The 12,001-nt window shown below is 43.5% G+C and overlaps 1 protein-coding gene across 1 annotated transcript in view; it reads left to right on the forward strand.

The window, feature by feature from the left end:
• Positions 1-6,543, forward strand: part of LOC115471625 (von Willebrand factor C domain-containing protein 2-like) — a 45,685-nt gene extending 39,142 nt beyond the window's left edge. Inside the window, exon 5 of the transcript XR_003942381.1 lies at positions 6,529-6,543. The gene's annotated coding sequence lies outside the window, so the exon portion shown is untranslated. The remainder of the gene's footprint in view (positions 1-6,528) is intronic.
• The last annotated feature ends 5,458 nt before the right edge of the window (positions 6,544-12,001 follow it).

A 12,001-nucleotide genomic window follows, 5' to 3' on the forward strand; every position in this document is an offset into this window, starting at 1 on the left:
ATAACTTCCCCCCTTAATGTGAAGAATTTGTCTCTGGTAACCAGAGCTGATATTGTGATGTCATAATGCCTCATTCCACCAATGCCTAAGAGCCAACCTCATCAGTGATGTCACAATGGCTTGATTGTCCTATACTTCACCACTCATTTGTATTACACAGATTGGTGATTTTGATTTCTAGAATCATTTCTTTTTTCTTTAATTAAGAGCCCAGTATAGGGCAATCAAGCCATTGTGACATCACTGAAGAGGTTGATTCATAGGCATTGGTGGAATGAGGCATTATGACATCACAATATCAGCTCTGGTTACAGAGACAAACTCTTCACACTAAGGGGGGAAGTTATCAACATGGGCTACCATTAAGATGGGTTATTCTACCACTAACTTATGCTATTTTAGCACAGGTCCCATTTATGTAATGAGACCTAGTTACTAATAAAAGGGATTAACAGTAAAATAACATCTTACTTTGTAGCCCACTTTGATAACTTCCCCCCTTAGTGTGAAGAGTTTGTCTCTGTAACCAGAGCTGATATTGTGATGTCATAATGCCTCATTCCACCAATGCCTATGAATCAACCTCTTCAGTGATGTCACAATGGCTTGATTGCCCTATACTGGGCTCATGTGATTTCTAGAGACATTTCTTTTTTCTTTATTTAAGGGGGAGGGGTGTTATCCATGTGGACTACCTTTAATGCATGTTATTTTACTGTTTTCCACAGTTAGTAGTAACCAGGTCTCATTGCAGAGGCGTATCCAGATGGCCGATTTTGGGTGGGTCTGAGCCCAAAGTGGCTGGGCACAGAATTCACCCCCCCCCCCTTCCAGTTCCACTCTCTGTCCTGTCCTGCCAACCCGAAATGTTTAAATACCTGATCTGCTGGGGATCCCCAGATCCCACTAGCTGAAGATTTCCTCCTTCTCGAGCAGCCATTGCTTTTCCAAACAGCAGCAGCACTTGCCTTGAGCTGATACTGACGCCAGCAGGCTGCACGTGCTCAGTGCTTGTGCATGCACGAAAACTGAGCATGTGCAGAGGTACGGTTACCATACGTCCGGATTTCCCCGGGCAAGTCCTCCTTTTCAGGGGACTATTGGGGGTCCAGACAGTTTATTTCCAGCCAGCCCATCGGCTGGTGGGTTGGTTGGTGGGCAGGCAGGTGGGTGGGTGGACAGACTTCCTTTCTCCCTCCACTCCCCAACGTACCATAGCGCATCCTGGTAATCCAGTGGCCTCTTTGGGGCAGGAAAGAACTTCACTCTTTCTTGCCCACTGATGCTGACCTCTTTGCTATGGTAGTATAAGATCACAAAGTGTAGCAGTGGGTTTTGCCAGCCCACTGCTCTAGCCATTGAGCCTGCAAATAGGTGGGGGAATGTGGGATACAAATGCAATAAATAAATAAATAAAATTAGCCCACTCCTGTGCTGTCTCTGTAATTCAAAAGGAAATCAGACAGATGTACCCCTTATGCTATCCAGCTTATTTTCGAAAGAGGTCGCCGGCCATCTTCCGACACAAATCGGGAGATGGCCGGCCATCTCCTGAACCTGGCCAAATCGGTATAATGGAAAGCCGATTTTGGCCGGCTCCAACTGCTTTCCGTTGCAGAGCCGGCCAAAGTTAAAGGGGGCGTTTCGGAAGGGTATGGGAGGCGGGATGGGGGCGTGGTTATCAGATGGCCGGCTTCAGCCGATAATGGAAAAAAGATGGTCGGCTCTGACGAGCATTTTGCTGGCTTCACTTGGTCCATTTATTTTTAGGACCAAGCCTCAAAAAAGTGCCCCAATTGACCAGATGACCCCCAGTGGTCACCAACCCCCTCCCACCCCAAAAAATAATTTTAAAAACATTTTTTGCCAGCCTCTATGCCAGCCTGAAATGTCATACCCAGCTCCATGACAGCAGTATGCAGGTTCCTGGAGCAGTTTTTTGTGGGTGCAGTGTACTTCAGGCAGGTGGACCCAGGCCCATCCCCCCCTGCCTGTTACACTTGTGGTGGTAAATGGGAGCCCTCCAACCCCCCCCAAACCCACTGTACCCACATGTAGGTGCCCCCCTTCACCCCTTAGGGCTATGGTAGTGGTGTAGAGTTGTGGAGAGGGGGATTTGGGGGGGCTCAGCACCCAAGGTAAGGGAGCTATGCACCTGGGAGCAATTTTTGAAGCCCACTGCAGTGCTCCCTAGGGTGCCCGGTTGGTGTCCTGGCATGTGAGGGGGGCCAGTGCACTACAAATGCTGGCTCCTCCCATGACCAAATGCCTTGGATTTGGCCGGGTTTGAGATGGCCGGCTTCAGTTTCCATTATCCGCGAAAACCGATGCCAGCCATCTCAAACCCGGCCATCTCTGACATTTGGCCGGGCCCAACCGTATTATCAAAACAAAAGATGGCCGGCCATCTTTTTCGATAATACGGTCGCAGACAGCTCTTTATGGCACCGGCCATATAGATGGCCACCCATATAGATGGCCGGCGCTGTTCGATTATGCCCCTCTATGTCTCATAAATAGATCTACACTAGAATCATGCAAAGGCTGTCAATCAAACACACACAAACTCGCCTCACAATCGCTCGTATACAGAGGGTATTGTAAGAACAAGGTGCCTGTGTAATTTTTTTCAAAAAAAGTGCCTATTTTGGAACTGATGAACAGACTCGTTGGTTGGTACTACTCTTCCATCTCTGAAACTCCTCGTATGATTATGTTAAAAATGTTTTTAAGATGATGGCTGCTATTTCAGTAATTTGTGTTGAGCTCTTTTGATGATTATATACCTTTACAGTGAAGCTCACTTCTATTTTAGCTCTAACGAGTCCTTCTAAAAGAAGCTCTCAGACCTCTCTAATTGTGCACAAATTCCCTTGCCCAAATTCATTCCTGCTCCAAAGAAGATGTAAATAAGTGATGTGTACGTGTGCCTGCTTCCGTTAGAAAAGACCTGTGTACACTGCGGCTCCTCGGCTGCTCTTCCAGACTATGCTCCTCGGAATGCCTATACACAGGATTTGCATTGCATGTATTTGTATGTGCATATGTGACTGTGTAGTAATATAAAAGACATTTACCACGTGTGAAACATGCATTACCCCCGATTCTAGAAAAGCCATCAAACCTTTAATTGGCACTAATTAGATTTAATTGGCATTTATGCACATAAAATATACGTATGATCTTTAAAAGGGGGCACAGAAATGGGAGGGCCATGGGCATAAAATTAACACGCATTGTTATAGAATAACAGGGATATGCGTGTAATGTAGGCATGTACATTTGTAACCATGTTTCAGTTGGTGCAAATGGGGCATAAGATCTTTTTTTTTTTTTTTGCATTTGTATCCCACATTCCCCCACCTATTTGCAGGCTCAATGTGGCTTACATAGATTTGTTAACATTGTCATTTCAGGATATCAGATACAGTTCGTAATGTGTAGCGATTAAGGAAGGGAAGAAAGAAGAAGGAAGAGAGAGATTAGGGTAGTTATAGAAGATGGGCGTTCATACTTGAGAATAGCACCTTTTTCAGCACACATTTCTTTTTTGGTGCCATACATAGAATCTAGCCCTATATGCTACAAAAATCTATAGAAGAAGGAAAGGAGGAAGGGCCCCTCATGCAAACGTTAGCAGCGAAAACAAAAGGGTTGCTTTACTCATACTACCCCTCTCCTCAAGACCCTTCACTGGCTCCCTATCCGTTTTCGCATCCTGTTCAAACTTCTTCTACTAACCTATAAATGTACTCACTCTGCTGCTCCCCAGTATCTCTCCACACTCGTCCTTCCCTACACCCCTTCCCGTGCACTCCGCTCCATGGATAAATCCTTCTTATCTGTTCCCTTCTCCACTACTGCCAACTCCAGACTTTGCGCCTTCTGTCTCGCTGCACCCTACGCCTGGAATAAACTTCCTGAGCCCCTACGTCTTGCCCCATCCTTGGCCACCTTTAAATCTAGACTGAAAGCCCACCTTTTAAACATTGCTTTTGACTCGTAACCACTTGTAACCACTCGCCTCCACCTACCCTCCTCTCTTCCTTCCCGTTCACATTAATTGATTTGATTTGCTTACTTTATTTTTTTGTCTATTAGATTGTAAGCTCTTTGAGCAGGGACTGTCTTTCTTCTATGTTTGTGCAGCGCTGCGTATGCCTTGTAGCGCTATAGAAATGCTAAATAGTAGTAGTAGTAGTAGAAGGGTCGCTGGACATGGGTGGATAGAGGGCAGGGGGAGAGAAGGGTCGCTGGACATGAGCCCCTACATCTTGCCCCATCCTTGGCCACCTTTAAATCTAGACTGAAAGCCCACCTCTTTAATATTGCTTTTGACTCGTAACCACTCGCCTCCACCTACCCTCCTCTCTTCCTTCCCGTTCACATTAATTGATTTGATTTGCTTACTTTATTTATTTTTTGTCTATTAGATTGTAAGCTCTTTGAGCAGGGACTGTCTTTCTTCTATGTTTGTGCAGCGCTAAATAGTAGTAGTAGTAGGATTCAAGAAGGATTTCAAAGTGTAAACGTCTTCTTGCGAAAGGCAGAAAACCAACCCAACATTGTCATATCTGGTTGGTTGTATGCCTTTTACAGTAAGACTTTTACACTTTGATACTCTCCTTGAATCCGCCTCACTCGATTCGCTACAAAACTCTATGGAACAGTACCCCTTAAGGGCTAGATTCAATAAATAGTGTAGCCCCTAATTACTGCCAATGAAGTGCTTGTTAACTCCGAAAATTGATTGTGACCATGTAATAGACTAATTAGTTCATGCGCGGATCTGAGACCCTCGTTCAAATTTGGGCGACCGATACAGAATCCAGGAGTATGTGTGTAATTCTTATCTTTCCGCCTAAACCAACCTCTCCTTTTCCCCCATTCTCTATTTCTGTGGATAACACTCTCATCCTTCCTGTCTCATCAGCTCGTAACCTTGGGGTCATCTTTGACTCCTCCCTCTCCTTCTCTGCACATATTCAGCAGACTGCTAAAACCTGTCATTTCTTTCTCTATAATATCAGCAAAATTCGCCCTTTCCTTTCTGAGCACACTACAAGAACCCTCACCACACTCTTATCACCTCTCGCTTAGATTATTGCAACTTGCTTCTCACTTAGCCATCAATCTGTTCAAAATTCTGCTGCACGACTAATATTTCGCCAGGGTCGTTATGCTCATATTAGCCCTCTCCTCAAGTCACTTCACTGGCTTCCTATCCGTTTCTGCATACAGTTCAAACTCCTCTTTTTTACCTATAAGTGCATTCACTCTGCAGCTCCTTAGTACCTCTCCACTCTCATCTCTCCCTACATTCCTCCCCGGGAACTCCGTTCACTGGGTAAATCTCTCTTCTCTGCACCCTTCTCCTCCACCGCTAACTCCAGACTCCGTTCCTTTTATCTTGCTGCACCACATGCCTGGAATAGACTTCCTGAGCCAGTATGTCAAGCTCCACCTCTGGCCATCTTCAAATCTAGGCTAAAAGCCCACCTTTTTGATGCTGCTTTTAACTCCTAACCCTTATTCACTTGTTCAGAACCCTTATTTTATCATCCTCACTTTAATATTCCCTTGTTTGTCCTGTTTGTCTGTCCTAATTAGATTGTAAGCTCTGTCCAGCAGGGACTGTCTTTTCATGTTCAAGTGTACAGCGCTGTGTACGTCTAGTAGCGCTATAGAAATGATATGTAGTAGTAGCAGTAGTCTTTGGGATTCCTGAATCTTTGCTACTCTTTGGGATTCTAGAATCTTGCTATTCTTTGTGATTCTAGAATCGTTCTACTCTTTGTCCTTATCCCTTATTTGTCCTGTTTGTCCTGATTAGATTGTGAGCTCTGTCGAGCAGGGACTGTCTCTTCATGTTCAAGTGTACAGCGCTGCGTACATCTAGTAGCACTACAGAAATGATAAGTAGTAGTAGTAGTGTAATGCATGTTTTATGAAATATAGATGTATATCACATGTCCACCCACACTACGTCCATGAAAAGGCTTGTGTTTGGTATGCGTAGAACTATACACAGTCTTCGCAGACCACTTACATTTAAACATGTATTCATCTGTTCCTTCTGTGTGGGTGAAGCCTGCTCTACATGGGGAACATGTTTCCCTTCTAATTTATGTCAGAAATACAGAAGAAACCTGTCTTCGCAACAACAACAATAATCAAAAACAGCGAAGATGACACAAAAAAAGGGGGGGACGAAAAAAAATAAAAAAGAAGAAGAATAAAAAAGAACAAAGAAAAAAGATTAAAAATTAAATTAAATAAAAATTGTAGAAAATATAAAAATCAAAAAGGAAGACGACACAAGAAGAATAAAAAATAAATAGATTTATTGAGGTGATATGACTCGACACAGCTGTGTTTCGGCCCAACTGGCCTGCGTCAGGAGTCTAAATAAAGCAAATTAATTTTAATTTAAACATATTAATATACAATAAGAAAATTTTTTAATTATTTTAAACATGTAGATATGCAATAAGAAAAAATTTTTTAAACATGTAGAAATACAATAAGAAAACAAATTTTTAACAATAAAAAAGGTTTGTACTACAATCATTGGTCCAATGCTTTTTGTGAGAAAGTATGCATCTTTATAGTATATACAGTCAGTCTTTCAATAAAAAAATGTCTCACAAAAAGCATTGGACCAATGATTGTAGTACAAACCTTTTTTATTGTTAAAAATTTGTTTTCTTATTGTATTTCTACATGTTTAAAAAATTTTTTCTTATTGCATATCTACATGTTTAAAATAATTAAAAATTTTTCTTATTGTATATTAATATGTTTAAATTAAAATTAATTTGCTTTATTTAGACTCCTGACGCAGGCCAGTTGGGCCGAAACACAGCTGTGTCGAGTCATATCACCTCAATAAATCTATTTATTTTTTATTCTTCTTGTGTCGTCTTCCTTTTTGATTTTTATATTTTCTACAATTTTTATTTAATTTAATTTTTAATCTTTTTTTCTTTGTTCTTTTTTATTTTTTTTCCCTTCTAATTTATCACACGCTTACCCGAGAGAAAAGGAGAACCAGGGGTGATATGATACAGACGTTCAGGCTCAGGAAGGTATTAATTCACAAACAAACCTTTTCCAGAGACGGGAAGGTGGTAGAACTAGAGGATATGAATTGAGGTCAAAGGGGGAGAGGGCTGACTCAGGAATAATGTCAGGAAGTACTTATTCACAGAGAGGGTGGTAGGTACTGTTAAAATCTACCCCTCTCTAGACCCCCGCAGGACCCTTGCCCACGGAGGTGTACAGAGGGTTTGTTCTTCTAGGATCTTGTTGATCATCCCCTCCCTAAATTCCAGCGAAACCCCATTCCATGGTGTTACGAATCGGGGTTCTAAGGAGCGCCTCCGGTCACGGAGGCGTAGGGGGGGTGACAGAAGGCGCAGTTCAAATCTAATTCCCATGACCACAGCTTTCTGTCTCTCTGGATCTAAGTGTATCTTTGGCCATTTATGTTCCCACATGAAATCTATGTAAGTGAGAGAGAATCTTACTTGTGTGTGTAGTATTCTGTGAAACAGGTGGAGGAGAGAAAAGAGATTGAAACAGGGACTGAAGCAGTTTAGTGAAAGAAATAGTCTTTTATTCTCACCCAAATCAGGACTTCAAGTTGGTACAAACATCAGACAGATTCTGGGTTCAACCGGCCAGAGCTTCGCCTTCAGAGATTTGGTGGGGAAAGAATCCGATTTTAGCTCAGCTCTGCATTTCTTATATAGTATTTCGTCCCCATACAAGTCAATTGGAGAGAGACTTTTTTTCTAATCTTTCTTCATACTTAACCGCAGGTCAGGTGCCCACCTGCCCCTCCTCTCAAAGATTTCTTCATAGTGCCAATTTCAACACTTTTAAAACCTCTTTCCTAATATTGAGAGAGATCTGTGTCTTTGTATCTTGTGACTCTGGGAGCCATCTTATAAAGACAGACTCCATTTTAAGAACCAAGCTTTTTACCATTTTTGTCATTATTTTCTACATCTTAAGTGTTACACTCAATTTGAAACTTGTACCAGGTTTCAATAACATAGTAGATGACGGCAGAAAAAGACCTGCACGGTCCATCCAGTCTGCCCAACAAGACAACTCATGTGTGCTACTTTTGTGTATACCCTACTTTGATTTGTACCTGTGCTCTTCAGGGCACAGACCGTATAAGTCTGCCCAGCACTAGCCCCGCCTCCCAACCACCGGCTCTGGCATAGACCGTATAAGTCTGCCCAGCACTATCCCTGCCTCCCACCACCGGCTCTGGCACAGACCGTATAAGTCTGCCCAGCGCTATCCCTGCCTCCCAACCTCCAGTCCCGCCTCCCACCACTGGCTCTGGCACAGACCGTATAAGTCTGCCCCGCACTATCCCCGCCTCCCAACCTCCAGCCCCGCCTCCCACTACCGGCTCTGCTATACAATCTCGGTTAAGCTCCTGAGGATCCTTTCCTTCTGAATAGGATTCCTTTATGTTTATCCCACGCATGTTTGAATTCCGTTACCATTTTCCTCTCCACCACCTCACGCGGGAGGGCATTCCAAGCATCCACTACTCTCTCCGTGAAGAAATACTTCCTGACATTTTTCTTGAGTCTGCCCCCCTTCAATCTCATTTCATGTCCTCTCGTTCTACCGCCTTCGTATCTCCGGAAAAGGTTCGTTTGCGAATTAATACCTTTCAAATATTTGAACATCTGTATCATATCACCCCTGTTTCTCCTTTCCTCCAGGGTATACATGTTCAGGTCAGCAAGTCTCTCCTCATACGTCTTGTTACGCAAATCCCATACCATTCTCGTAGCTTTTCTTTGCACCGCTTCGATTCTTTTTACATCCTTAGCAAGATACGGCCTCCAAAACTGAACACAATACTCTAGATGGGGCCTCACCAACGACTTATACAGAGGCATTAACACCCCCTTTCTTCTGCTGGTCACACCTCTCTCTATACAGCCCAACAACCTTCTAGATACAGCCACCGCCTTGTCACACTGTTTCGTCACCTTCAAATCCTCAGATACTATCACCCCAAGGTCCCTCTCCCCGTCTGAACCTATCAGACTCTCGCCACCTAACACATACGTCTCCCGTGGATTTCTATTCCCTAAGTGCATCACTTTGCATTTCTTCGCATTGAATTTTAATTGCCAGATCTTAGACCACTGTTCTAGCTTCTTCAAATCCTTTTTCATGTTTTCCACTCCCTCCGGGGTGTCCACTCTGTTACAGATCTTAGTATCATCCGCAAATAGGCAAACTTTACCTTCTAACCCTTCGGCAAGGTCACTCACAAATATATTGAACAGAATCGGCCCCAGCACCGATCCTTGAGGCACTCCACTACTCACCTTTCCCTCCTCCGAGCTAACTCCATTCACCACCACCCTCTGGCGTCTGTCCGTCAACCAGTTCCTAATCCAGTTCACCACTTTAGGTCCTATCTTCAGCCCATCCAGTTTATTTAAAAGCCTCCTGTGGGGAACCGTGTCAAAAGCTTTGCTGAAATCTAAGTAGATTACGTCCATAGCTCGTCCCTGATTCAATTCTCCTGTCACCCAATCAAAAAACTCAATGAGATTCGTTTGGCACGATTTCCCTTTGGTAAAACCATGTTGTCTCGGATCTTGCAACTTATTGGTTTCCAGGAAATTCACTATCCTTTCCTTCAGCATCGCTTCCATTACTTTTCCAATAACCGAAGTGAGGCTTACCGGCCTGTAGTTTCCAGCTACTTCCCTATCACCACTTTTGTGAAGAGGGACCACCTCCGCCGTTCTCCAATCCCTCGGAACATCTCCCGTCTCCAAGGATTTATTAAACAAATCTTTAAGAGGACCCGCCAGGACCTCTCTGAGCTCCCTTAATATCCTGGGGTGGGAGCTCACCAAGCAGTCCTGCTCTTGCAGGCTCTCAGCTATAAGGCCATCAGCTGGTTATCAGGCCTAGTCAGTGCTTTTCAGCTGTTTAAGCTATGTAACTTGGCCCACCACTATTCCAGTGGATAGGTCTCAAGCTGGGACACATATTAACAGTACCTGGCATGCCCTCTCACAGGAGGTGGTGGAGATGAAAACGGTAATGGAATTCATAAATGCATGGGATAAACATGTAGTAATCCTGTTTAGAAGGAATCAGTCCAAAGAAGCTTAATGGAGACTAGGTGGCAACACTGGTAATTGGGAAGCAGAGCCAATGCTGGACAGACTTCGACGGTCTGTAGCCTGATTGTGGCTGGATAGTTTTGGATGGGTTGGAGTGGAGCTTTTCAGGGGCTTTGATGACAACTTTAGAAGTTAAAGAACAAGGACAATGCTGGGCAGACTTCTACAGTCTCTGCCCTGAAAATGGCAAGAACAAATCAAGATCAGGTATACATATGTTGTACCACCTCATACCTTATGTAATGAGTTTATCTTCTCGAGCAGACTGTGTGTACCGAACAGGTCTTTATCTACCATCATCTGCTATGTTACTATATTACCGTATCCCCTGGGGATCCGAATATTACACCCTGGAGGAGTGGTGGAGTAAATATGTGTCTGAACATGGTTTCAAGGGGATTGATCGCATGTATGTGTCTGTGAACACAGATAAGAGCTCGATGGCCCTGCAATGAAGTGAAGCTGGCAAGTTGGACCAGTTTCAGCACCTGCATCACAGACTTTCACGACACCTCTTAATAAAAAGCAAGAGAATACAGAACACTTCTTAATACTGACTGATAATGCTGATAACAGTGGGTGAGAGTGTAACATAACGCAACCTTCTCTGGGAAAAGACGACTAAAGTAACTGATCCAAAAACGTTGAGAGTGGCTGATTTTTCATGTCAAGGGTCCATGGTTGAACTTCTGTATCTTTTTTATTTTTTTCACCTAAAAGGATGGGGTTTGGACTGTTGTATTGCAAATCCTTTGCTGTAGTGACTTTAGTCACCTTTTCCCAGAGATGGTCACATACCCCCCTAATTCTATATATGGCACTCAAAATTTGTGCATGGAACTTAATTGCCAAATGAGACAATTAGTGCTGACAACTGGGCACTAATATAAGCAATTATCAGTGCTAATTGGCATTAATTTTATTTATTTATTTAGATTTTGCTCACACCTTTTTTCAGTAGTAGCTCAAGGTGAGTTACATTCAGGTGCTCTGGATAGTTCTCTGTCCCAGGAGGGCTCACAATCTAAGTTTGTACCTGAGGCAATGGAGGGTTAAGTGACTTGCCCAAGATCACAAGGAGCAGCAGTGGGATTTGAACTGGCCACCTCTGGATTGCAAGACTGGTGCTCTAACCACTAGGCCACTCCTCCACTAGCAACATTCCATGTAGAATCTCAAATAGTAACAACATTCCAGAATCTCAAAAAGTGGCAACATTCCATGTAGAATCTTCAATAGTTGCAATCTTTTTCACACCTTTTTCAGTAGTAGCTCAAGGTGCTCTAACCACTAGGCCACTCCTCCACTCCATCTTTAGGCCACCAGCATCTGCATCTATGTTTTACGCATGGATCCAAAAGGGGGATGCAGCTATAGGAGGGGCATGGGCAGATCAGGTGCATTCCTGGAATTTGTGTTCAGTGTTACAGAATAAGGGAGAATCTGTGCCCAATTTAGGCACGAAGATTTTCACTAGGGATCAGTTGGTGTAAATCCTTGTGCCTAAAAGTTAGGTGCAGATCCCAGCACTAAGTACTGTTCTATAAACAGTACCCAACTTTGAGCACCTGTTTAAAGAATCGGGCTTAGCGCTCATTTTTTTCCCCATGCCATTTATGTAATCCAGGGGGGATATTGTCTACGCATCTTCTTTTCTATAGCTGAAACAGGAAGGCTCACCCGCAGCCAATTTTGCAAAAATGTGTATTTTGGAGCTGCTAATTCTGAAAGGAAAGGTAAGTACAAAATCCACTTGGAATGTTAGAGAAAGCTGCAAGATTTTCCAGCAGCTTTAATGGGTTGGAAAAGGTGCTGTC

Source organism: Microcaecilia unicolor, chromosome 6 (assembly GCF_901765095.1).
Source record: "Microcaecilia unicolor chromosome 6, aMicUni1.1, whole genome shotgun sequence".
Lineage (NCBI taxonomy): Eukaryota > Metazoa > Chordata > Amphibia > Gymnophiona > Siphonopidae > Microcaecilia > Microcaecilia unicolor.